The sequence below is a fragment of the Choloepus didactylus genome, chromosome Y (genome assembly GCF_015220235.1).
Source record: "Choloepus didactylus isolate mChoDid1 chromosome Y, mChoDid1.pri, whole genome shotgun sequence".
Classification (NCBI taxonomy): Eukaryota; Metazoa; Chordata; class Mammalia; order Pilosa; family Megalonychidae; genus Choloepus; species Choloepus didactylus.
In genome coordinates this window covers 25,942,886-25,970,170 of record NC_051335.1, presented here as the reverse complement: position 1 = coordinate 25,970,170, position 27,285 = coordinate 25,942,886, and the positions used below count along the sequence as shown (strand labels likewise).

General features: G+C 38.1%; 1 pseudogene; it reads left to right on the top strand.

Annotated features, from left to right (window-relative positions):
* The window catches only part of LOC119524071, a 40,350-nt pseudogene extending 14,431 nt beyond the window's left edge, over positions 1-25,919 (top strand).
* The last annotated feature ends 1,366 nt before the right edge of the window (positions 25,920-27,285 follow it).

Here is a 27,285-nt window from a genome sequence, read left to right as displayed (position 1 = left end):
TTATATGGGTCTTCTCTCTTTTTGATTTTGTCAGTCTAGCTAGGGGCTTGTCAATCTTGTTGATCTTCTCAAAGAACCAACTTTTGGTGATAGTTATCCTCTCTATTGTTTTTTTGTTCTCTATGTCATTTATTTCTGCTTTAATCCTTGTTATTTCTTTTCTTGTACTTGGTTTAGGATTGGTTTGCTGTTCATTTTCTAGCTTCTTCAGTTGATCCATTAGTTCTTTGATTTTAGCTCTTTCTTCCTTTTTAATATATGCGTTTAGTGCTATAAATTTCCCCCTTAGCACTGCTTTTGCTGCATCCCATAGATTTTGGTATGTTGTGTTCTCATTTTCATTCGTCTCTATATATTTAGCAATTTCTCTTGCTATTTCTTCTTTAACCCACTGATTGTTTAGGAGTGTGTTGTTTAACCTCCAGGTATTTGTGAATTTTCTAAGTCTCTGATGGTTATTGACTTCTAATTGTATTCCATTGTGGTCAGAGAATGTGCTTTGAATAATTTCAATCTTTTTAAATTTATTGAGGCTTGTTTTATGTCCCAGCATATGATCTATTCTGGAGAACGTTCCGTGAGCACTAGAAAAGTATGTGTATCCTGGTGATTTGGGATGTAATGTCCTGTATATGTCTGTTAAATCTAATTCATTTATCAGATTGTTTAGGTTTTCAGTTTCCTTATTGGTCTTCTGTCCAGTTGATCTATCTATAGGAGAGAGTGATGAGTTGAAGTCTCCCACAATTATTGTGGAAACATGAATTGCTTCCTTTAGTTTTGCCAGTGTTTCTCTCATGTATTTTGTGGCACCTTGATTGGGTGCATAGACGTTTATGATTGTTATTTCTTCTTGCTGAATTGCCCCTTTTATTAGTATGTAGTGGCCTTCTTTGTCTCTCAAAACATCCCTGCATTTGAAGTCTATTTTATGAGATCAATATTGCTACATCTGCTTTCTTTTGGCTGTAGCTTGCATGAAATATTTTTTTCCACCCTTTCACTTTCAGTTTCTTTGTGTCCCTGTGTCTAAGATGAGTCTCTTGTATGCAACATATTGATGGTTCATTTTTTTGATACATTCTGCGAATCTATATCTTTTAATTGGGGAGTTTAATCCATTTACATTCAACGTTATAACCGTGAAGGCATTTCTTGAATCAGCCATCTTATCCTTTGGTTTATGTTTGTCATATTTTTCCCCTCTGTCTATTAATATCCTTTATTGTACCCATACTGAATCTCTTTAGTACTGAACCTTTCTCCAAGTCTCTCTGTCCTTTCTTTGTTTCTCTGTCTGTAGGGCTCCCTTTAGCATCTCCAGTAGGGCAGGTCTCTTGTTAGCAAATTCTCTCAGCATTTGTTTGTGAAAAATTTAAGCTCTCCTTCAAATTTGAAGGAGAGCTTTGCTGGATAAAGTATTCTTGGCTGGAAATTTTTCTCACTCAGAATTTTAAATATATCATGCCACTGCCTTCTCGCCTCCATGGTGGCTGCTGAGTAGTCACTACTTAGTCTTATGCTGTTTCCTTTGTATGTGGTGAATTGCTTTTCTCTTGCTGCTTTCAGAACTTGCCCCTTCTCTTCTGTGTTTGACAGTGTGATCAGTATATGTCTCGGAGTGGGTTTATTTGGATTTATTCTATTTGGGGTTCGCTGAGCATTTATGATTTGTGTATTTATGTTGTTTAGAAGATTTGGGAAGTTTTCCCCAACAATTTCTTTGAATACTCTTCCTAGACCTTTACCCTTTTCTTCCCCTTCTGGGACACCAATGAGTCTTATGTTAGGACGTTTTATATTATCTATCATATCCCTGAGGTCCGTTTCGATTTCTTCAATTTTTTCCCCATTCTTTCTTTTATGCTTTCATTTTCCATTCTGTCATCTTCGAGGTCACTGATTCGTTGTTCAACTTCCTCTAGTCTTGTACTATGAGTGTCCAGAATCTTTTTAATTTGCTCAGCAGTTTCTTTAATTTCCATAAGATCATCCATTTTTTTTATTTAGTCTTGCAATGTCTTCTTTATGCTCTTCTAGGGTCTTCTTGATTTCCTTTGTCTCCCATACTATGGTCTCATTGTTCATCTTTAGTTCTTTGAGTAGCTGCTCTAGGTGCTGTGTCTCTTCTGATCTTTTGATTTGTGTGCTTGGGCTTGGGTTATCCATATCGTCTGGTTTTTTCATATGCTTTATAATTTTCTGTTGTTTATGGCCTCGTGGCATTTGCTGAACTTGATAGGGTTCTTTTAGGATTTGTAGACCAATTGAAGTCCTTATCTCTAATTTATCAGATCTACAGCTTCGTGGAGTACACTTTCTCTAACTAACCAGCAGATGGCGTCCACGAGCCACCTGTTCTCCGCAAGCCAGTTCTCCCCTGCTTAGACTTTTTGGTGAGTGGGGGAGTGAGTCTTGTGGGGTCCATTGGTGTACCAAGCTTGCGTGTGTAGTTGGTGTTGCCTGCCCTGTATATGGGGCGTGTTTCTGGGCAGTCGGGGAGGGGGGGGTGGCTCTAACAATCAAATCTCCCTGGTGATCCTAGAGTTTTAAAGCTGCTGCAATAGTGTAATCCTTCAGTTCAGTCCTGCCACAGTTTGTCTCTGCCACTGACCCACAAGTCCTTGGTATTGGCGTATGGCTCCTGAGACTTGCAAGTGGGCCCCTCTTCCAGGCCGTGCACCCCGGGTCCTCTGTTGAGGGATGACTGTGCTATGTCACAGGTGAGTGCCGTCCCCCCAGGGCAGTTCTGGGCTGCTGGAGGCTCCCAGTCTGCTGAAATGATGGCTGAATGGGGCTTTGTTAATTCACACTGCTCTACCTTCCCAACTCTGGGACAATCAGCTGAAGTTGCAGGGAAGGCTAATGTCCATGCCCAGTTTTGTGGTGTGTGCCTGTTATTTGAAGCACTTCCGTCACACTGGGTTGTCTGGGGCAGTTCTGGGCTATGGGGCTGGCGATGGGCAGGAGTGTTTCCTGTCCACCAGGATGATGGCTGTGAGCAGACACCCCCCTTTTCTTGGGAAGTTGTGGTGTTTAGTGAATTTTCTCAGCCACTGGATTATTGCGTTTTGTCTCAGAGCTCTCCTAGTTCTGCTCTTGACTTGACCTGCCCAAATTGCAAGTCTTTGAAGCTTTCTGTATTGGGCTTCTTAGAATAATTGTTTTAGAAAAAGAAAAAAGGATTAAAAAAAAAAAAAAGGGCCCTCCTCAGAGATCTAATGGGTTATTGAAATGCTAAGAGACAAAGCAACCAGGGCCATTAAGGAAAGGTCCACAGGGCAGAGAGATCAGCTTTTCTTCGGGATTTGCATATGCGCCTCAGGGCCTGGGCTCGGGCCTGAACTCTTCCCTTCCCGTTTCTATGTTCACCAGAACTCCAAAAATCCTCCGCTTTTATTTTGGAGTTTTTCGTGTTGTTTTTTTTCTATGCCTGTCTCCTCTCTGCTGGGCTGGCTGCTCTCAGATTCTCTGGTGTCTGGTTTCCGTCTATCTATGGTTGGAGTTTGGATCAGCAGAATGAGTTTCCAATAAGGGCTGCCACTGCAGTTCTCCCTTCTCCTTCCCGGAGCTGACAGCCCCTCCTCCCACGGGACTGAGCCTGGCAGGGAGGGGTGCGGGTCCCCTGGCCGCAAAAACTTACAGATTTCGCTGATCTCAGCAGTTCCACGTTTTCATGAGTGTTGTCTGACGGATGCCCAAAGTCAGATTGCTCTGTGGTGTCCAGTCCACGCAGTTCCTGGCTTTCTACCTACTTTCCTGGGGGAGTAACTAAAACATACAGCTCACCAGTCTGCCATCTTCCGGAGTCCTCGTATTAATCTTGTATCCCGCAGCTTTGCTAAATTTGTTTATTAGCTCTAGTAGCTATACCATTGATTTCTCAGGGTTTTCTAGATATAAGATCATATCATCTGCAAATAATGACGGTTTTACTTCTTCCTTTCAAATTTGGATGCCTTTTATTTCTTTGTCTCGCTGGATTGCCCTGGCTATCACTTCCAGCACAATGTTGAATGACAGTGGTGACAGAGGGCATCCTTGTCTCGATCTTAGAGGGAAGGGTTTCAGTCTCTCACCATTGAGTACTATGCTGGCTGTGGGTTTTTCATATATGTTCTTTATCATGTTGAGGAAGTTTCCTTCAATTCCTACCTTTTGAGGTGTTTTTATCAAGAAGGGATGTTGGATTCTGTCAAATGCTTTTTCAGCATCTATTGAGGTGATCAATTGATTTTTCCCTTTTGACTTGTTAATGTGTTGTAATACATTGATTGATTTTCTTATGTTGAACCATCCTTGCATGCCTGGAATGAACCCCACTTGGTCATGGTGTATGATTTTTTTAATGTGTCTTTGGATTCGATTTGCAAGTACTTTGTTGAGGATTTCTGCATCTATATTCATTAGGGAGATTGGCCGGTAGTTTTCCTTTTTTGTAGCATCTTTGCCTGGTTTTGGTATTAGATTGATGTTAGCTTCATAAAATGAGTTAGGTAGTGTTCCATTTTCTTCAATGTTTTGAAAGAGTTTGAGTAAGATTGGTGTCAGTTCTTTCTGGAAAGTTTGGTAGAATTCCCCTGTGAAGCCATCTGGCCCTGGGCATTTATTTGTGGGAAGATTTTTGATGACTGATTGGATCTCTTTGCTTGTGATGGGTTGGTTGAGGTCTTCTATTTCTTCTCTGGTCAGTCTAGGTTGTTCATGTGTTTCCAGGAAATTGTCCATTTCCTCTACATTATCTAGTTTGTTGGCACACAGTTGTTCATAGTATCCTCTTATAATTTTTTTTAATTTCTTCGGAATCCACAGTAATATCGCCTCTCTCATTCATTATTTTGTTTTATTGGGTCTTCTCTCTTTTTGATTTTGTCAGTCTAGCTAGGGACTTTTCAATCTTGTTGATCTTCTCTAAGAATCAACTTTTGGTGTTGCTTCATTTTCTTTAAGGTGCTTAATCTGAAAGTATGTTATTTGTTTAAGTCATCATTTAAGAGCAATAAACCTGTTTGTTTTGTTCACTGTTGTGTCCTCAGCAAGCTTATAGTAGGCCCTCAAATATATTCTGAGAGAATGTCCCCCTCAGCATGATGGCCATTTCACCATCCTGAAATAAAAGTATTTCACTCCATGAAGTTAAAACAGTATCGTTCATGCTTACCTGCTCAGCTTCCCAGCAGGCCTGATGTCTTTTTTTGACAGTATGTTTATGTAATTTCGTTGCTGTGTCTTTACTCATTTTTTTGTCTGTTTTTTATATAATCATGTACTAGAATGTGTATGCACTAGAAAGTTTACCTGGAACATGGAAAATGAATTCTTCAGTGACCTGCAACTGCTATTAAGTCTGATATTGAGTCTATGGCCGTAACAGATAAAACAGTTTTAAAATCCTATCCATTCCTTCAATAAATATTTATCTAGCACCTTTTGTGTTCCAAGGGTTGTGTTAAGTGCTGGGAATGAAGCTGTGGACAAGGAAAAATCCCTGCCCTAAAGCAGTTTAACATTCTAGTGGGGTTGAGGGAGAGCTAGACAATAAGCAAGTAAACAAATAAATGGACAGAATAATTACAAATTATAAGTGCTATGAGGGCAATAAAGCAAAGTGATCTGAGAAAGAATAACTGGGGGAGAACACTTTAGATGTAGAGTAAGGAGGCAAAGAATAAGGTGAGAATTCAGGTAAGAATTGATAGTGGCTAGTACCAGCATGATGGTAGCACAGATGGAAAGAAATGATGATAGATTGGAGTGAATGTGGCAGAGAAAGGGGTAGGAAGAACCCAGAAAGGATTCCTAGCTATGAGCCTTGAGTGATTCGTGTAACCAGAGTATTGGAATGCTAGAAATTAGCTAAATGGGATACTTTTAGCATCTACAGGGTTGACCCCCTTGCAGCCATGCACTCATCATCTCATAGATACAAAGCTTCTGCTGCCTCAGCCATACTTTTAGCTTAGTGCCTCAGTATTCCAGTCCACTGAGCTAAGTAAGGAACCTGTACCATCTATACCTGCCCAGCACTACTGAGGACCAAAAGACAACAAATAAAAAGTACCAAAGAAATATCCTGAAGAAAGCTTCAACTGCTATTTTTGAAAACACTTGGCTTTATATCACCAAAGAAATAAAGGTCAGTAACTAATTTACATTTACATTTTCTAGCAGCCAAGTAAATAAATATCCAAAATTTGGAAGAGGAAAAAGTATGAAAATCACTTAGAGCAGAGATTTTCAACCAGGATCCATAGACAGTTTTCAAGAACTTCTGAAATTTTACACACAATTATATGTATGTACACACATACACATATGTATTCACATACACACAAATAAATGTAATTTTCTGAGGAGAGAGATGATAACATTAATTAGATTCTTAAAATAGTCATTTTCTGCCATATTTCAAGGTAATGCCCATTAGCCACTACTTGACATATTCTTCAGGCAAATGCTGCTTAACATAAAATACAATCATAAAAGGAGAAGAAAACATAGGTGTATATTTCTATAATCTTAGAGGTGCAAAACGACTTTATAAACATGTCACAATATCCATAAAGGGAAAGACTTATAAATATAAGCTTAGTAAAGTAAAAAGACAAATGATAAATTGAGAAAAATAATTTCATAGGACAGATTAAGAGTTAATGTCATTAGTTTGTAATAAAATTAAATGACAAACTAGCAAAAAGAATGGTGATATATAATAAACATATATGGCTAATATCACTGGTCTATAAAGAGCCATTATAAATTGATTTTTTAAAAGGTAAATACCCCAGTTTAAAAATGTACAAAGGATATGACTGGGCAATTCAAAAAAACAGGGAGAAAACGCTTGAGTGATAAGCATATGAAAATATGTTCAAACTTATTAGCAATCAAAAATGAAAATAAAGCTAGTGATTTTTTTTATTTTGCCTATCACAGTGTCAACGATTAAAAAGATTGATAATATTAAGTATTGTTAAAGATCATATGAAATGAGCATACTTGTATGCTAGTGGTAGAAGTGCAAATTGATATACTTTTTAAAGGCAATTTGGCAGTGTGTCAAAAACCTCAAGATATGCTTACTGTTTGACTAGCCAGTCCACATATAGAAATTTATTTTAAGAAAAGAGGTCAAAAAGAGGTAGAGTTTGCAAAGATATGTGTAATGAATGTACAAATATGTTAATCATAGTGTATTTTATAATATTAAAAAATCAGAAAAGAATCCAATTCAACAATAGAGAATTAGTTACAGTACAGCTACATAATGGATTCTTATATAGCCATTAAAAATGAGTAGCTAGATCTGGAAATATATTCAGGTTATAATGAAAAAAGCAATTTACAAAATAGCATGTATAATTTCATTTTTATATTAAAAGGTATGTGTTTTAACTCCTACATATGCACTTGTCTTTTGCAGGTTTTCTGTTTGGGGTGATGGAAAGTTCTGGTATGTGTGGTGGTGATGGTAGCACAACATTGTGAATGTGATTAATGCCACTGAATTGTATGCTTGCGAGTAGTTGAAATGGGAAATTTTATGTTGTATATATGCTATACAATTGAAAAGAAAGACTAAAGAGACAATGACAAATGCAACACATGATTCTGGACTGGGATTAATAATGGAGAAGAAAATACCCAAAAGGACATTATTGGACAACTGAAAAAATTTGAAATATGGAAAGAATGATTTAATGAATGTTAAATTTCTTGAACTTGATAGCTATACTTAAGGTGGTTGGTTATATCAGTGAGTATCCTTGTTCTTAGGAAATGTACACGGAAATGTTGTGTTAGAGGAGCATGATGTATGCAACCTACTCTCAAATATTTAAAAAACAGATAGACAAATAGGGTGATATAGCAAATGTGGCAAATTGTTAAAAGTTATTAAATCTGGGATCTAGGTGAGGGGATTGTTGGAGTTATTATTTTTGCAACTTTTCCGTAAGTTTGAAGTTATTTTAAAATGAAAAATTAAAAAAAAATATGATGGTTGCACAACTCTGTAAATAAATAATGAATTGCACATTCTAAAAAGATATGTGTAAATAATTCATAGAAAAAAAAAGTCTAGATGAGTATTCATGCAAATAAAATGTGGTGGGATTTTGGGTCATTTTAACTTCCTTTTTTAACTCCTTTCTGTATTATCTTGAATATTTTATAAGGTACATGACTACTTGGTATTCAGAGGGCAAAATACCATTTTCATTTTGAAAGAAAAGTACTTCTAAACCTGGAGAAAAACAGAGTATCTCCCCTAGCCACTTATTACCTCAATGCTTTGTTCAACCATACCCTTTCTTTTTGTTTGTCCTATCCTGTGTCTTCTTCCATGCACCATTATAAGCATGGAGCTACTTCCTTTCAATATCTAGGAAATAATCCATTTCTTCTAAAAGAAATTATACCCCAGGATGGTATTCAATACCACCTTAGAAGCCCATTGAAACAACTACTGAATACTTCTCATTCAGTTTCTGCTTAGCGTAATCCCATTTCCCACCCATGTGCTTCTTTTTTTGTTTTTAATGTATTTGTGACCTTCAAATGATTTTTACCCCTTCTTGGTCAAATGGCCCTTAAAAGAAAAAATTGTTTAAAAAAGAATTCCCAATCTTCATTCTGTTCATTTATTCAACAAAATTTGTTGATCATCTACTACACACCAATCACACAGACGAGAAGACCCTGTGCTTATGGGAAGACGGACATTACATCCTTATATATGTAACGAACCTTACAAGGGAGTCATGTGGGTACCATTGCGGGGGAGGTGTATGAAAGGAACATTTAACCTAGAGGAGTTGTCATTTTTAGCTGAGACACAAAAGAAGAAGGGTTAGGGAAGGAAGGAAGATGAGGGAGGAACTCTGAGAAAGGGAACAGCCTATGCAAATAGCTCGGGGGAAGAAAATGGAGCCTGGGAGAACTGAAAAAAGAGCTAATTTCCTTTAGCAATTGACTCTATTTTCTTCATTGCGCTCATCGCTTTGGAATTTATTTTGTACACTCGGTGGGAACTGCGGCTTTGCTCCACCCCTTCACCGCTGTATTTTACCGCCTAAAATGCATCATAGGTGCACAATAAATATTTCTTGAATGAATCAATGAATTAGCCTGTGGTTCATATTAGAAATTTTGGATCTTAACCTAAGAGTAATCAGAAGTCGTTGAAGAGTTTTAAAGAAGAGCCATATGATACAAAGTTTTTGTTTGTTTAAGATCTTTGTGACTGCTACATGGTTGAGACTGCGTTTTCCTTTATAGTGGATAAACACACTGTTTTAAGATTCCAGCACTCATTTATCTTTAAGAAACCCGACTTAGTTTGTTTCCAAAATGACACTTACAAAATAACTATTTAAATTATTTAGTTTAGATTCAGCCTCTAATGTCTAAGGATCTTTTTTATCTTTTCAATCAGAATGATTGGTCCAAGTCAATTTAATCAGAAAACCAATGTCTGTCTTTCAGCACTTCTGTTTTGCTGCTGTTCACTCCTTTGAGTTCACACCTAATTCGATATATGAATAAATTCTAGATGTTTTCTTCAGTTGGCCCTGAGTAAGGAGATAGAAGGATGGGAAGAGAAAAGTGAAAGGGAATCAGTGATTCATTCATTCATTCACACAGTTAAGTCATTCATTCAACATATATTTATTGTGTGCCATGCCACTGTGGCAGACCCTGGAACTACAGATATAAAAGTTATAGTCTTTGTTCTGAGAAAGGTTCACAATCCTGGAGAAAGTCATCCTGGGAGGATGTAGTTTCATCTCCAGTGATTTTTTTTTTTTATTAAATTCAGTTTTATTGAAATACATTCACACACCATACAATCATCCATGATATACAATCCACTGTCCACAGGATGATAACATAGTTATGCGTTCATCACCACAATCTATCTCTGAACATTTTCCTTACATCAGAAAGAACCAGAACAAGAATAAAAAATAAAAGTGAAAAAAGAACACCCAAATCATCCCCCCATCCCACCCCATTTGTTCTTTAGTTTTTATCCCCATTCCTCCACTCATCCATACACTAGATAAAGGGGGTGTGATCCACAAGGTCTTCACAATCACACTGTCACCCCTTGTAATCTACATTATTATATAATTGTCTTCAGGAGTTCACACTGCTGGGTTGGAATTTGGTAGTTTCAGGTATTTACTTCTAGCTATTCCAATACATTAAAGCCTAAGAGGTGTTATCTATGTAGTGCATAAGAATGTCCATCAGAGTGACCTCTCAACTCCATTTGGAATCTCTCAGCCACTGAAACTATTTCGTCTCATTTTGCATCCCCCTTTTGGTCAAGAAGATACTCTCAGTCCCACGATGCCGGGTCCACATTCATCCCCGGGAGTCATACTCTGCTTTGCCAGGGAGATTTACACCACTGGGAGTCAGGTCCCATGTAGGGGGGAGGGACGCGAGTTCACCTGTCGAGATGGCTCAGTTAGAGAGAGGAAGGGCCACATCTGAGCAACAAAGAGGTACTCAGGGGAAGACTCTTAGGCACCATTACCTACAAGTTTAGACTCTCCTTTGTGGTAATGAGCTTCATAAGGGCAAGTCCCATGCTCGAGGGCTCAGCACATCAAACCGCCAGTCCCAATGTTTGTGACAACATCAACACCAGTCCAGGTGAGGATGTCCAACACATCTGCACCTTCCCCCAGATCCTCGGGGCTGGGGAGGGGGAGGCTGTAAATATATTTTTTATTATCTGCCCAAATTGCTCTAGGATGTGTCACTATTTCACTCCAGCCTATACTAACCTACCGTATCTCACTTCCTATTCAAAGTTCCATGCAATTGTGGTGTTCCAACAAATCGACCGTAGAGTTGTACCATTTAGAAAATTTAGATCCTGTACCAAATAGATATCTATTCCCTTGGTCTCATATGAAAGTTGAAGTTTTAAAACACAATCAGTTTCAACCTTTACCCTTTGGCCTGGCTTGCCCTGGTCTTAACCAGACCTGCTTCATTCATATCACTAATTGAAGTCTGGGCTCTTTTTCAGCTTTTTTTTTTTTTTTTTTTTTTTTTTTTTTGACAGTGGCTGTATGCGCTAATACTGACATTCATATCTGCCGAGCTCTAGCTCTGAGTTTCAGGTGTCTCAGAGATATGCATTGTTCCAGAGACCAATCAGGTTGTACGCTAGGGGATCAGCATCTCAAAGTTTAGAAATAGGCCTTACAATTCACGGATAGAGTTAACTGCTGTAAGAGCTTACAATCTACGGACTATTACAATTATTGTGTCCATGTTAGGCTATGTTCTAAGATTCAATTCTGAGTTTACACATTGTAGTTAGTCCATATTGGTGAGGCATCATCACTCTCACCATGTTTTCTCCAACACTTTTACTCCTATATATATATTTTCCTACAATTTTATACAGTTATATTCATGTACCATACAGTTATCCACAGTGTACAATCAGTTGTTCATGGTATCATCATAAAGTTGTACATTTATCACCACAATCAGCACTTGAACATACTGATTACTACAAGAAACATTGTTTTGTTTTGTTTTTTAGCAATAAGAAAAAATGATAAAAAGAAAAATAACATGTCATACAATACAATATACTACTAAGGTCAGCAAATAACACCGCTACCAGGAATCCCATATTACTCCCCTATATCCCCCTCTCATATACATTTAGCATTGGCATATTGCCTTTGTTACATTTAATGGAGGTATATTACAATGTTACTGTTGACCATAGACTCCAGTTTGCTTTGATTATGTTTTTTCCTGGATACCATCCCTTTTTCAAATTTCTACATGGTTGACATTCATTTGCTTTCCCACATGCAAAAACATTTTTATATTTGTATATTTAGTAACAGTCTTTGGCCACTCCAGTTTTGCCAAGTTATACAGTCCCAGTCTTTATCATCTATCTTTACCTCTGGTGTCATACATTCTCTTATCCCACCTCTTTCAGCTTTACTCACAGACATCTTTGTTCAGTGTACTTACAATACTGTGCTACCATCACACAGTATTATGCTATCTATTTCTGGATCTATGCAATCAATCCTAAGCATTCTGTAGTCCTTCAGCATCAAATGGCTGATCTCTGCCCTCTTTCTATCTCCTGGTCACCTGTGTTGTCAGCTTTTAACTCCCAAAGTTTGTTCATTAATGTCTGTTCATATTAGTGAGACCATACAGAATCTGTCCTTTTGTTTCTGGGTAACTTCACTCAACATAATGTCCTCAAGGTTCATCCACATTATTACATGATCCATGTCTTTGTTCTGTCTTATAGCTGCATAATATTCCATCATGTGTACATACCACAGTTTGTTTATCCACTCGTCCTTTGATGGACATTTGGGCTGTTTCCATCTCTTGGTAGCTGTGAATAATGCTGCAATAAACATTGGTTTACAAATGTCTGTTTGTGTCTTAAGTTTCAGTTCCTCTGAGTATATACCCAGCAATGGAATAGCGGGGTCATATGGCAAATCTATATTTAGCTTCCTGAGGAACCTCCATACTGTCTTCCAGAGTGGTTGCACCATTCTACATTCCCACCAACAATGAATAAGTGTGCCTCTTTCTCCACATCCTCTCCAGCACTTCTCATTTTCTGTTTTTTGGATAATGGCCATTCTGGTAGGTGTGAGATGATATCTCATTGTGGTTTTGATTTGCATTTCCTTAATAGCCAGTGAAGTTGAGCATTTGTTCACATGTTTTTCAGCCATTTGTATTTCCTCTTCAGAAAAATGTCTGTTCATGTCTTTTGCCCATTTTTTAATTGGATTGTTTGTCTTTCTGTTATTGGGATGCAGGATTCCTTTATATATTCAGGATATTAAACCCTTATCTGATATGTGGTTTCCAAATATCATCTCCCATTGTGTAGGTTGCCTTTTTACTTTTCTGACAAAGTCCTTTGATGTACAAAAGTGTTTAATTTTGAGGAGATCCCATTTGTCTATTTGTTCTTTGGTTGCTCATGCCTTGGGTGTGAGGTCTAAGAAACCGCCTCCTTTCACAAGATCTTTAAGATATTGCCCTACATTTTCTTCTAAGAGTTTTATGGTCTTGGTGCTAATGTTTAGGTCTTTGATCCACTTTGAGTTAATTTTGGTATAAGGTGTGAGATGGACATCCTCTTTCATTCTTTTGGAAATGGATATCCAGTTCTCCAAACACCATTTATTGAACAGGCTGCTCTTTCCCAGTTGCTTTGGCTTTACTGCCTTATCAAAGATCAGTTGTCCATAGATGTAAGGGTCTACTTCTGAACACTCAATTCGATTCCATTGATCAGTGTATCTGTCCTTATGCCAGTACCATGCTGTTTTGAGCACTGTAGCTTTGTAATATGCTTCAAAGTCAGGTAGTGTCAGACCTCCCACTTCATTCCTCTTTCTCAAGATATTTTTGTCTATTTGGGGCACCTTACCCTTCCAAATAAATTTAGTTATTGGTTTTTCTATTTCTGTAAAGTAAGTTGTTGGGATTTGAATTGGTATTGCATTGAATCTGTAAATCAGTTTAGGTAAAATTGCCATCTTAACTATCTTTAGTCTTCCAATCCATGAAAATGGTATGTTCTTCCATTTTTTCAGGTCTTGTTCAATTTCTTTTAGCAGTTTCTTATGGTTTTCTGTGTAAAGGTCTTTTGTGTCATTGGTTAAGTTTATTCCTAAATACTTGATTCTTTTGGTTGCTATTGTAAATGGGATTTTTTTTCTTGATTTCCTCCTCTTGTTGCACATCACTTGTGTATAGGAACAGTACAGATTTTTGGGTGTTGATCTTGTAGCCTGCTACTTTGCTGTATTCATTGACTAGTTCTAGTAGCTTTGCTGTAGATTTTTCTGGATTTCCTACATATAGAATCATGTCATCTGCAAATAGTGAAAGTTTTACTTCTTCCTCTCCAATTTGGATGCCTTTTATTTCTTTTTCCTGCCTAATTGCTCTAGCTAGAACTTCCAGCACAATGTTGAATAACAATGGTGATAGTGGGCATCCCAGTCTTGTTCCTGATTTTAGAGGAAAAGCTTTCAGTCTCTCCCCATTGACTGTGATGTTAGCTGTGGGTTTTTCATGTATTGCCTTTATTATATTGAAAAAGTTCCCTTCTATTGCTATCCTTTGAAGTGTTTTCATCAGGAAAGGATGTTAAATTTTGTCAAATGCCTTTTCTGCATCAATCAAGATGATCATGTGGTTCTTCTGCTTTGATTTATTGATGTGGTGTATTACATTAATTCATTTTCTTGTGTTGAACCAGCCTTGCATACCTGGAATAAATACCACCTGGTCGTGGTGTATAATTCTTTTAATGTGCTGCTGGATTCGATTTGCAAGTATTTTGTTGAGGATTTTTGTGTCTATATTCGTTAAGGAAATTGGTCTATAATTTTCTTTTCTTTTTTGTAGTATCTTTGCCTGGTTTTGGTATTAGGGTGATAATGGCTTCATAGAAAGAGTTAGGTAGCTTTCCCTCTTCTTCAATTTTTTTGAAGAGTTTGAGCAGGATTGGTACTAATTTGTTCTTGAATGCTTGGTAGAATTCACATGTGAAACCATGTGGTCCTGGGCTTTTCCTTTTTGGGAGCTTTTTGATGACTGACTCAATCTCTTTACCTGTGATTGGTTTGTTGAGGTCATCTATTTCTTCTTGAGTTAATGTTGGTTGTTGATGTTTTTCTAGGAAGTTGTCCATTTCATCTAAGTTGTCTAGTTTATTAGCATATAGTTGCTCATAGTATCTTCTCATTATCTCCTTAATTTCTGCAGGGTCGGTAGTTATATTTCCTTTCCCATTTCTGATTGCATTTATTTGCATCTGCTCTCTCTCTCTCTCTCTTTTTTTTTTTTTTTTTTGTTAGCCTAGCCAGTGGTCCATCGATTTTATTGATTTTCTCAAAGAACCAACTTCTGGTTTTGTTGATTCTCTCTATTGTTTTCCTGTTCTCAATTGCATTTATTTCTGCTCTAATCTTTGTTATTTCTTCCCTTCTGCTTGCTTTGGAGTTAGTTTGCTGTTCTTTCTCTAATTCCTCCAGGTGAGCAGTTAACTCTTCAATTTTTGCTCTCTCTTCTCTTTTAATGTAGGCATTTAGGGCAATAAATTTCCCTCTCAGCACCACCTTTGCTGCATCCCATAAGTTTTGATAAGTTGTGTTTTCATTGTCATTTGCCTCCAGGTATTTCCTAATTTCTCTTGTAATTTCTTCCTTTACCGACTGGTTTTCTAAGAGGGTGTTGTTTAGTCTCCATATGTTTGTGAATTTTATGACCTTCTGCCTTTTACTTATTTCCAACTTCATTCCATTGTGGTCTGAGAAAGTTTTTTGTATAATATCAATATTTTTAAATTTGTTGAGACTTGCTTTGTGACCCAACATGTGGTCTATCCTAGAGAATGTTCCATGAGCACTTGAGAAAAAAGTGTATCCTGCTGTTGTTGGATGTAGTGTTCTATAAATATCTGTCAAGTCTAGTCCATTTATCATACAATTCAACATCTCTGTTTCTTTAGTGATCTTCTGTCTAGATGTTCTATCCATTGATAAGAGTGGTGTATTGAAGTCTCCAACTATTATTGTTGAGGTATCTATTTCTCCTTTCAGTGATCGCAGTGTTTGCCTCATGAATTTTGGGGCATTCTGGTTTGGTGCATAAATATTTATGACTGTTACGTTTTCTTGATGAATTGACCCTTTTATTAATATATAGTGTTCTTCTTTGTCTCTTTTAATTGTTTTCCTGTTGAAGTCTAACTTGTCTGATATTAATATAGCTACTCCTGCTTTTTTCTGGTTGTTGTTTGCATGAAATATCTTTTTCCAACCTTTCACTTTCAGTCTATGTTTGTCCTTGTATCTAAAGTGAGTTTCTTGTAGACAGCATATAGATGGGTCCTGTTTTTTAATCCATTCTGCCAGTCTGTGTCTTTTTATTGGGGAGTTTAATCCATTTACAGTTAGTGTTATTACTGTAAGGGCAGTACTTTCTACTACAATGTTGTTTTTTGGAATTTATATGTCATATCTTATTTTTTCCTCTCCTTTTACCTTTCCTGATAATCTTCATTTTGCACTCTTCTCCAACTCTCTCTCTCCTGTCTTTTCCTATCAGCCTGTAGCACTCCCTTTAATATTTCTTGTAGTGCCGGTCTCTTATTCACAAACTCTCTCAGTGTCTGTTTGTCTGAAAATGTTTTAATCTCTCCCTCATTTTTGAAGGAAAGTTTTGCTGGATATAGAATTCTTGGTTGGCAGTGTTTTTCTCTTTCAGTATCTTAAATATATCATGCCACTGTCTTCTTGCCTCCATGGTTTCTGCAGAGAAATCTGTACATAGTCTTATTGACCTTCCCTTGCATGTGATGGATTGCTTTTCTCTTGCTGCTTTCAGAATCCTCTCTTTGTCTTTGACATTGGACAATCTGACCAGTAAGTGTCTTGGAGTAGGTCTATTGGGATCTATTCTATTTGGGGTACGTTGTACTTCTTGAATCTCTAATTTTCTGTCTTTTATAAGAGTTGGGAAATTTTCAATGAATTTGTCTTCTATTACTCTTTCTGCCCCTTTTCCCCTCTCTTCTCCTTCTGGGATACCCATAACACGTATATTTGTGTGTTTCATGTGGTCACTCAGCTCCCTAAGACCCTGCTCATATTTTTCCGTTTTTTTCACCATCTGTTCTTTTGTGTGTATGAATTCGGATGACCTGTCTTCCAGTTCACTGATCCTTTCTTCTGCCTGTTCAAATCTACTGTTGTGTCCCTCCATTGTGGCCTTCATTCCCATGAGTTCTGCCATTTGTTTTTTAAGTTTATGAATTCTTCTTTATGGTCAGCCAGTGTCTTCTTTATATCCTTCAGCTCTTTTGCTATATCTTCCTTCATTTCATCATATTTATTTAGCATTAATTGCCTCCACTCCTGTGTCTCAGCTGAGCTATTTATTTGTTCCTTTGGCTGGTCCATGTTTTCATGTTTCCTGGTATGACTTGTTATCTTAAGTTGTCTAGGCATCTGATTTTCTTGATTAATTTATTTTGGAGCTTGTTTTCTGTCTTTTACCTAGTGATTTTCTTGTTGGTTGGCTTTGTTCTCTGGCCTCTGTTATTCAGTTCAACTTATTCTAGACCTCTAATTTAGGTTCTATTTGGTTGATCAGAATTTTTCCCCTCTTGTTTTTTCTGTTTCTTGCTCTGCCTCTATGTAACCTTTTTGTGAGTGCGTCTCCTCAGATATGGTCGACCCTAGTCAGATTTCCCCAGTCTAGTGAGGCCCAGGTCTCATTGGGAGGGTATGGAGTTTTCCTGAGAATGAGACCCTCCTATGAGGCCTTTAGAATTGGTGCTTTTCTTCTCCTGTCCAGCAGGACAGCCTGCAGCTCCCCCACCAGTGTAAGGAGGTGTGGAAACTTTAGTTCTCCTGGTGACTCTGATCCTGTCGGGGGTGTGGCTGACTGAAGCCAGAATCTGAGTTCCAGCCCCTGGGGTCTGAATTCCCAGAAGGAGGACTGCCAGTTGAGCTGGACCTCCCTCCACTCTCCCAATCCTCAGAACTCCAGTTGTCTCTCAGGGGCACTATTCCCTTCTCCCCTCTCCTCTTTGGGGCCTCTCCAGGTAGATTCCTTGGTCAGCCTGAGTTGCCAATTAAAGACGGGGGTGGAGGCCTTCAGTAGCGAACACAGAACTGAAAGACACTGTGGGCACTCTGTCTCCCCCAAGCCCAGCCTAGTCCCCCAACCTGGGCCTTCCGACAGAAAATAACCACATATATTACTTTTAGATTTAAAAAAAAAATAGAAAAGAAATCAAGAAAAAGAAAAAAGGAAAAAAAAAAAAGAGTCTCTTTTAAAAGTCTTTCCCCGTCCTGGAAGTTTTGTCAGTGTCAGAATAGGGCATTTAAAGATATGCTTTGAGCTGTTGTCTGATACTTACTCTCCACCCGAGTCAGTTCCACCCCTGCTGTGGGCTATTGAAATGCAAAAAGATAAGGGATCAGTGAGAAACCAGAAGGGACAAAATGTAGGGGGAAAAATGGCTTTTTTGGAGTCTAGGAATGGGTGCCCGCTTTTATGTGCCCCCACTTCTCGGAGCCCAGCTCTTCTTTAGCACCCCAGCTCCCAAAGTTAGTTAATTAATTTGTTAATTAATTCTGCAGTTGAGGCTGGGTTGAGCCTCCCTTCTTGCCCTCAGCAGATTGCTGTCTTTTGTCCCCCCCCCCCTTTCAGGGAGCCGGCAGCAAGACAGTCTGTGAGGTCTGGGTGGGGAGGGGCGCCAGACCCCTGGTCCGGGGAACTTACCATGTTTTCCGCGATCTCAGCTTTCCTCCAATTCCAAACTTGTGTCCAATGTGTGACTGGTTACTGGAGACCCCCAAAACACTGTTTCATATAGTTCTTGGGTAATTGCCAGCTGCTGTAGGGGAGAGATGAAATTCTGCTCCTCACCACTCTGCCATCTTGCCCCGCCTATCTCCAGTGATTTTGTTAACATAAAAGGTCTGGCCTGACCTTAACTCATGAAAGCTACTTGAAAGATAGAGCTGATGCCTTGGTTCCACTGTAAGGGCCCAGAAAACACTTTCTTGGAAGTCAGTCACAACTTTGTAGAATGTCAGAGGTCTTAAAAATAAATGAAAGATTAGGGAGTGATGCACACAAAGTATAACAGTAAAGCCTTTTTATTTCTCACCATTTGTAGACTTAAGAATAAACCTAAAAGCCTTAAGAATAGCATCTTGTATACTTGCCTTAGACTAGTAGAAAAGATTGCATTGCTTTCACCTAGTAGCAGCACAATGCCATTTTTATACCAGCATTATTATTGAAAACCTTCTAGTTGCTCTAGAACTCAGCTTATCTCTTTGAAAAAGATATGTAGTGATGTGTATTGTTCCCTCCACAAATGCTCCATAACTTAATTAACTGGAGCTGTTATCCTCCAGTAAAGTATACCCTAGAAATAAGAAGTAGTATTGCAAATATTCAGACATAGGAGAAATAAAATATGTATTGATGCCTGGTTAATTACATAGTAGCAGGGGAACTCAGCAGCTATACGGTCGTGACATTTTTTTCAGCTATACAGCAGAAGTGAAAGATCTTTCCTTTCTTTACATTCTATGCTTTCAGGGAATATAAAAATAACCTGCTTAATGAAGCAACATCAAGTACCTTGCATATCCAAGCATAATAATATTAAATGCTCTGGTTTAGAAAGCACAGGGCAGTTTTCCAAACCATGCCAGAACAACTAGAAATTAATCTCCCTGTAACAAATTAAGATCAGTATAGCAGGAAAGAGAGAGAGTGTTTGGATTTAGAGAAGATATATCCATTTTATTAGTAATCTATTTTAATAAATTGTTTTCTTGTAATTCAATTATTTAAACTATGTTTCAAGTAGACTAGATTGATAATGCACTGTCTCTGGCATTAATCAACTTTATAACATTTCCTTTGGAGTCTTGAGGTAGGATGACTATCCTTGCCTCATATCTCGGTCCTCCTCAGCCACTACAAAAATTTCAAACCCATCTGGTCTTCCACCCTCTTAAACTCTCATCTCCATAGAGCCAGCTAGAAATCCACCTCCATCTTCCCCTGTACTGCTCTCCACACTCTCAACACTTCCCCCTGAGCCCTCTGAGATCTCGCATTCAGCACTAACACACAACCCTGCTTCTTCTCAGCACTTTAACTGAAAAGTGTCAACTCCCAAAGGACCGTCCAAGAAAATATCCCAAGGACATCCCCCAAGGACCCACTGAGAAAAAAACTCCAGTGCATTCTATTTTTTTCTCCCACAACTTTCAGACCTCAAACCCAGAAGGAGAGGCCTCACCCTAGTATTCTGATTCAGACCGTTTTAGGGTGGAACTCAATAATCTTACTCTGAAATAAACTCTGCAGGAAGATTCCGATACTGTTTGGAAAGTGGACTTTAAAACAAAATCTCTACCATTTATTGTGTCTCTACTATATGCCGTGCTCTTTATGCACATTAGTTAATTTATTTATCACAAAAAAAGAAAACTTGAAAGATGTTGTGAGCAATTTATAGGTGAGGAAAATGAAGCTCAAAGCAGTGAACAACAATAATAAAAAACAAAATTTGCCCAAGATCACGTAATTAGTAAACAGTGAAGACAGGCTCTAACTGCATGCTGTTTCTAAAAACCCAGATCTCCTAGCTCTGAAACCAGAGCTTAAATGAATAATGCATTCAAAAAAAGATTTTCTTAAAAATGATTAAAAAGACAGAAAGCCTGGATCTGCTGAAAATTTCATTCCTCAGAAGTTCTATATATCTTAGTATAATACTAAAGATCTTGAATGAGCATGGTCTTTTCAAAGGTAAGCACTCTCTTGCAGGAGTAAGCCAAAGTGAAGTAGGTTAAATACTGTCTTTCTTTTTGGAAGAACAAAAGCACTTGGAAATATGTAGGAAAAGGATGCAGTTTCTAACTGCAGGAAATCATGGATAATGCTTACCTACTTCCAAGCCCTCAAAGATAATGCAGCTGTGAGAAAATGGCTATCAATCATCTATAACTATATTTCATGGGGAAAAGGTAATGATGATTAAAAATACACCTTACTACCTAATATAAGTAAGTAATGTAAGTAATATTTATTGAATATGTAAAATGTGCCCGGCTCGTACTAACACTAAGGATCTTATTTAAGGCTCACAATAAACCTGAAACATAGGTACTATCATTATACCCATTTTACAGGTGGGAAAATTAAAGCTTAAATTAACTTTATTAGGGCAATACAGCTGGTAAGTGGAGAAGCCAGGGATACAAACCAAGTCTGTAAGACTTTAGAGTACAAGTTATGTGCTTAATCACTCTAGTGAACCTCCAAACCAACCTTTCAGAAAAACAGCACTCCGTAGACAGATAAAACCTGTTAAGCGGGTTATTGAAGAGAGACTCAGAACAGGGAGTGGAATACAGTATATATATATATATATTTTGGATGCTTTTGTTTTCTCCATGGGGTACTGGGGCAGCAGATACATCCATTTTTCACAATTTAAGTGCCCACCCCCACCTTATGGCTCTTTCATGTTGAGTGGTGGCTCACCTGCACTGATTTGAGCACTTAGCAAAGGAAGTACCTGTGCTCTTTTGCACTATTCTCCATCATAGTATCTCAGCCACTCCCATGCTGGAAGGCACACTTGCACTTTTGAAGGAAGGAAAATTATTGCTTGATGCTGCCTGATTTTGAACACCTATAAGCCCTCCTTCACATTTCTTGAAGAGCAAGATTAAGGAATATTTATTTCTGTGATCTCTGATTCTGGGTGTCAGAGGCTCAGGTAGGGTTCAATATTCTGAAGAAAATCTTCTGCAAAAAGATGCGTAGTAACATGATTATCATCATCACACAACCAGGTTTCCTTCCCTCTTCTTTGGTCCAGAATTTGTTCCAGCAAGAAACCTAAAGTCATAAGTAGAACATTAGACTTAGGCAGCAGTGTAGATGGACTGATCACTTTCCATTAGCATGAACTCAAAATTGTACAGCTCGAATGACTCATGCTGCCAGCTGAATAAATACAGTAAAGGCCAACATAAGCTTAGGTGGGAGAAACTAAGAGAGGCCAATATAGTTGGTATTAGCTCTGATCCTGAGTATTTTTCCAGATAGAAAAATCTTATTTTAGTTGCTCTGTTGGCATCCCTAACCCCACTAGACTTCTGAGCATCTGCCCCAAGAATCTCATAGTCTGTTTTTTCTCAACTTGAGTTATTTTTAACAATGTTCAAAAATTACTTTAAATTCTCTTACTGTCAGTAATATTTTTCTTTAAATTGATTCTCCTTCTAAAGTGTCAATATATTTATTTAAAAGGATGTACTGTAACACTATTATAAATGGGAAACCAGTATAACTTGCCATAAAGGGAAGATTATCAGAAAAATCAATACATAATTATTAAAACACAGACTGTTTATCTGAATGTCACCTAAGATCATGCTGACTGACATAAACAGGGGAAACGTGGTTTATGGATTAACCCCTCTGGCCTGGTAACTTTATGCTGTCCAGAGATTATTGCATTATGTTCCTTCCTTCCCTTCTAAATTAAGACACTTCCATAGTTTTTCCTCTTAGGACTCAGACCTCCAAAGAGATTATTTGTTCAAATTGAATGAACCAATTTCCAGCTTAGGAAAGAGGACTGAAGAGACTGCCTCTGGGTAATACATGTGGGTTTTAACTCTTGCCCTCTTGAGATAATTGCTGCTTTTCTTGTCTAAATCTATGTATGATATTCAAACTTCCACATCAAAGCCTACCCTGCAAAATCTGATTCAGTAGGCCTGGAGTGAGGTCCAGATATCTGTATTTTTAAAAATCTCCCCAAGTAATTTGAATGTGCAACCTGTTTGGGGACCTTTGGTATAACCAAAAGGGAGATCTTTTTTGGGAGCTATTGCAGTTTGGTGGAGAAGATATTTTCAGATGTAAATGCTTGTTGGCATTTGTCAAATCACACTGTAGGCTATTACTATGGAAAAGTTAATTCTGTAGACTTGAATACATAAAGAAGATCTTAATTGGGAGCAAGAGAGGTATATAACTATTATTTAAAGAGAATTTAATGTATTATTAGGTTAATGTTCAAAGAAGTAGTGCCGGATGTGAGAATGAATAAGTCATGAGAAAGAACAGAAAGTCCAAATCAGGACCAAATATCCTAAGTAAATATCTGATAAAAGTGACATTTAAATAAAGTGAATAATAGATTATATTAAGAATAATTGATGTTGAGACAATTAGTTAAATTTGAACATAAAGATAGTAAAAAAAAAAAGAAAACCCTGCAACTGGTGAAAGTATGTGTATGTTGGTCCACCCTTTTTGAAGTGATATTTGGCAATGTATCCCCAAAGCCTTACATGCTCTTCTACTCAGCAATTCTATATTAAGGAATTTATCTTGAGGAAATAATCACACAAATGCACAAAGCTGTATATATAAGATTGCTCATCAAACATTGTTAATAATAATGCAAAACTAGATACAACCTAAATATTCAGAAGTGCCATATTGGTTGCATAAAATAGTATGTTGAAATATATTGCAGAAATGGAATATGATTATATCTGCCTATATTTATTGTTATGGAAAGATACTTATGATAATTGTAATATGAAATGCAAGTTATCAAATATAGTGTATTGCTATTTTAAATATGTATAATATATAAATAGGAAAAGAAGTTAAGATAGATAGTCACCAACATATTAATAGTGTTTGTTTATACAGGTAACTTTTATTTTCTACTTTATAATTTTTTATATTTTTTGAAAAGTATTTACAATAGGCATGAATTATTTTTAAAGTAAGAAAACACAATAAAGGTAGTTCTATTTTTGCTCATAACCTGTAGCTCAGCGGTTCTAACTTTAGAAATTTTTCCTAAAGAAAGAATCAGATTTGTACATGCACAAAAATAACACTTAAGAATTGTTCATTGTGTAATTCAGTAAAACAAAACAGTAAAAAAAAAATTAAAACATCCTACCTATTCAATAAAATTAGGGTGTTTGATAAATTACACCAAATTTTATGATAGAGTATTATAGCACTATTAAAACTTTTAGAAGATTTAGTGACATGGAAAATGTTGATGACATATTGTTAAGTGAGAAAATCAGTTAAAAAGTGATATGTACAGGCAGCCTCGGGACTGGGGCGGCTGCCCTGAGGCTGGTGCGGGCGGGAAAGGGCAGCCTCATCGCCGGGATCCGGGCCCGGGGAGTTAGCACCACCTGGTCCCCGGTGGGCGTCGACTTCAATGTCAAACCCCAGGGTCGCCGCCTGGACATGTCTGGAGAGCACCAGGGTCTTTTTGGAGTTCCCGAGCTCGGAGCCCCAGAAGGATTTCGCGTTGCACAGAAGGCGCTAAGCCGGGCGGTGTGGCTGGCAGAGCGCGCCTGCGCCGACCCTCCCTGCCTGCGCCGACCCTCCCTGCCTGCGCCGACCCTCCCTGCCTGCGCCGACCCTCCCTGCCTGCGGACCGTGCGCATCTTCGGTGAGCTCTTGGACTCCCTGAGCCAGGTCGCCGACTTGGCTGATTTTGTGAAAATCGCTCCCCCTGACTTAGCATTCAGAGAGGCTGCAGAAGGAGCTTGTATAAGTATTGGCACTGTGGTGGAAAAGTTGAACACAAATGTACAATTATATCAAAGTTTAAAAAAAATTTGAACCCTCAAATTTCTGATAAAATCTCATGGATTTCCTTGATCCAGAAACCAGGCGAGTGGCTGAACTGTTTATGTTTGATTTTGAAATAAGTGGAATCCATCCAGATAAAGAAAAGCTTAAAAGAGTAGTAGACCTTAATGTTAACATCTTGGATTTGAGTAGTGAATTTCTTAATGGGCACCAACCTTCTCAACAAGATCAATAAGCATCTCTTGCCAGAGCACATTCGCTGTAACTTTTTGGTCAGTGGGAATCATGTCATCATTGACAGTCTACATGCAGAAGCCTCAGATGACGTGGTGCGAGAGGCTGCTTAAAATTTTTTTCTTTACCCCAGTGCTCAACAGTTGAACTGTTTAAAGGAATTGCTTCACAACAGAGATCTTCTTGCAAAGTTAGTGGGATATTTTACATTTTCCCACAGGGATCAAGGAACAATAGTGCAAAATCCAGAGACTGTCATGCAGTTCCTTGAGAAACTATCTGACAGATGATGCGAGTGATGAAAATGAAACTGAATCCTCAAAATTCTGAATTGGGATCCACCTTACTACAGTGGCGTGATTCGTGCAGAGAGTTATAATATTGAGCCCAGTTTATATTGCCCATTTTTCTCCCTTGGAGCATTCATGGAAGGTCTGAATATTTTGTTTAACCAGCTCTTTGGGATTTTGTTGTATGCAGAGCAGCCTGAAAAAGGAGAGGTGGTGTGAAGATGTTCGAAAACTGGCTGTGGTTCATGAAACGGAAGGATTGTTGGGATACATCTATTGCGACTTTTTTCCGTGAGCAGATAAACCACATCAGGATTGCCATTTTACAATCCGCGGAGGCAGAGTGAAGGAAAATGGAGACTTTCAGCTCCCCGTTGCAGTCCTTATGCTGAATCTTCCCCATTCATTAAGGAACGCACCCACTTTATTAACTCCTGGAATGACGGGAAACCTTTTCCATGAAATGGGACATGCCATGCGTTGGATGCTGGGATGTACTCGTTATCAGCACGTCACTGGGACCAGATGCCCCACTGATTTTGCAGAGGTTCCTTCTATTCTGATGGAGTACTTTGCAAATGATTATCCAGTAGTTAACCAATTTGCCAGACATTATCAAACTGGGCAGCCACCGCCAAAAAAAAAAGGTGTCTCGTGTTTGTGAATCTGAAAAGGGTTGTGCTGCAGCTGATACGCAACTTCAGGTCTTTTATGCCACTTTGGATCAAATCTACCATGGGAAGCATCCCCTAAGGAGGTGGACCACAGACATTCTTAAGGAAACCCAGGAGTAGTTTTATGGCATACCATACATTCCAAACACTGCCTGGCAGCTGCGATTCAGCCACCTTGTGGGCTACAGTGCCAAATACTACCCTTTCCTGATATCCAGGGCAGTGGTGTCCATGGTTTGGAAAGAATGCTTCCCACAGAATCCTTTTAACAAGGCTGTGAGTGAGCGCTATCGCGGGGAGATGCTGGCACATGGAGGTGGCAAGGAGCCCATGCTCATGGTTCAAGGTATGCTTCAGAAGTGTCCTTCTCTTGATGACTTTGTAAGTTCCCTCGTTTCCGACTTGGATCTTGACTTTGAAACCGTCTCCATGGATTCTGAATAATGGAAACTCCCTGAATATTTTAAATCAAGGTCATGTAGATCTTAAACTTTATCACATATGCTACAGCTGTGAAAACTTGTTTCTCATTTCAGGATTCGCTTCTGTAATAACTTCTGAAAAACCCTAAAATGATAGAAGCTAAAATAAATAATTTGTTTTTAAAAAAAAGTGATATGTACAGTATGAATCCAATTTTTTATGCAATTTTATTGAGATATATTCATGCAGCATACAATCATCCAAAGGGTATAATCAGTTGTTCACTGTATCATCATATAGCTGTGCATTCATCACCACAATCAATTTTCTGAACATTTTCATTACTCTGAAAAATAAAGCTAAAAATAAGAATAAAAAGAAAAAGAAAAAGAACACCCAAAACATCTCATACTTCCCCCCCCATTATTCATTTACATTTGTCCTCCCTTTTTTTCCTACTTCTCTGTCCATACACTGGATAAAGGGAGTGCGAACCATAAGGTTTACACAATCACAATGAGTCCATATAAGCTATATATGATCATCCTCAAGAATCAAGGATACTGGATTGCAGTTCAACAGTTTTGGGTATTTACTTCTAGCTATTCCAATGCACTAAAAAACTGAAAAGGGATATCTATATAATACATAAGAATAACATCCAGAATAATGACTTCTTTTTTTTTGTCTTGTAATTTTTTTTCTTTATTTGAGAACTTGTGGGTTTAAAGAACAATCATACATAAAATATAGGATTCCGATACACCACCCTACCACCAACACCTTGCATTGGTGTGGAACATTTGTTAAAATTAATGATAGCACATTAGTATAATTGTAATACTAATTGAAGTCTGTGGTTTAACTTAGGGTTCATTGTTTGTTTAGGGTAGTTTCATGGATTCTTTTTTAAAAAAAATTTAATCTGTTCCCACATATACAATTGCTATATATTGTTTGTGTTCACAATGTTGTGCTACCATCACTACCATCCATTCATTACCAAATATTTCCATTCAGAATGACTTCTTGATTCCATATGAAATCTCTCAGCCAGTGAAATTTTATTTTGTTTAATTTCTCTTCCCCCTTTTGGTCAGGAAGGTTTTCTCAGTCCCATGATGCAGGGTCCAGGTTTATCCCCAGGAATCATGTCCCACATTGCCAGGGAGATTTACACCCCTGGGGGTCATTTACACCCTATGAGGGGAGGGCAGTGAGTTTACCTGTTGAGTGGGCTTAGAGATAGACAGGCCACATCTGAGAAACAAAAGAACTTCTCTGGGGGTGACTCTTAGGCACAGTTTTTTTTTTTTTTGCTTTTTTCTCTACAGATTTTTTTTTAATTGAGATTGTTCAGATACCATACAACTATCCAAAGACCCAAAGTGTACAATCAGTTGCCCATGGCACCACCATACAGTTGT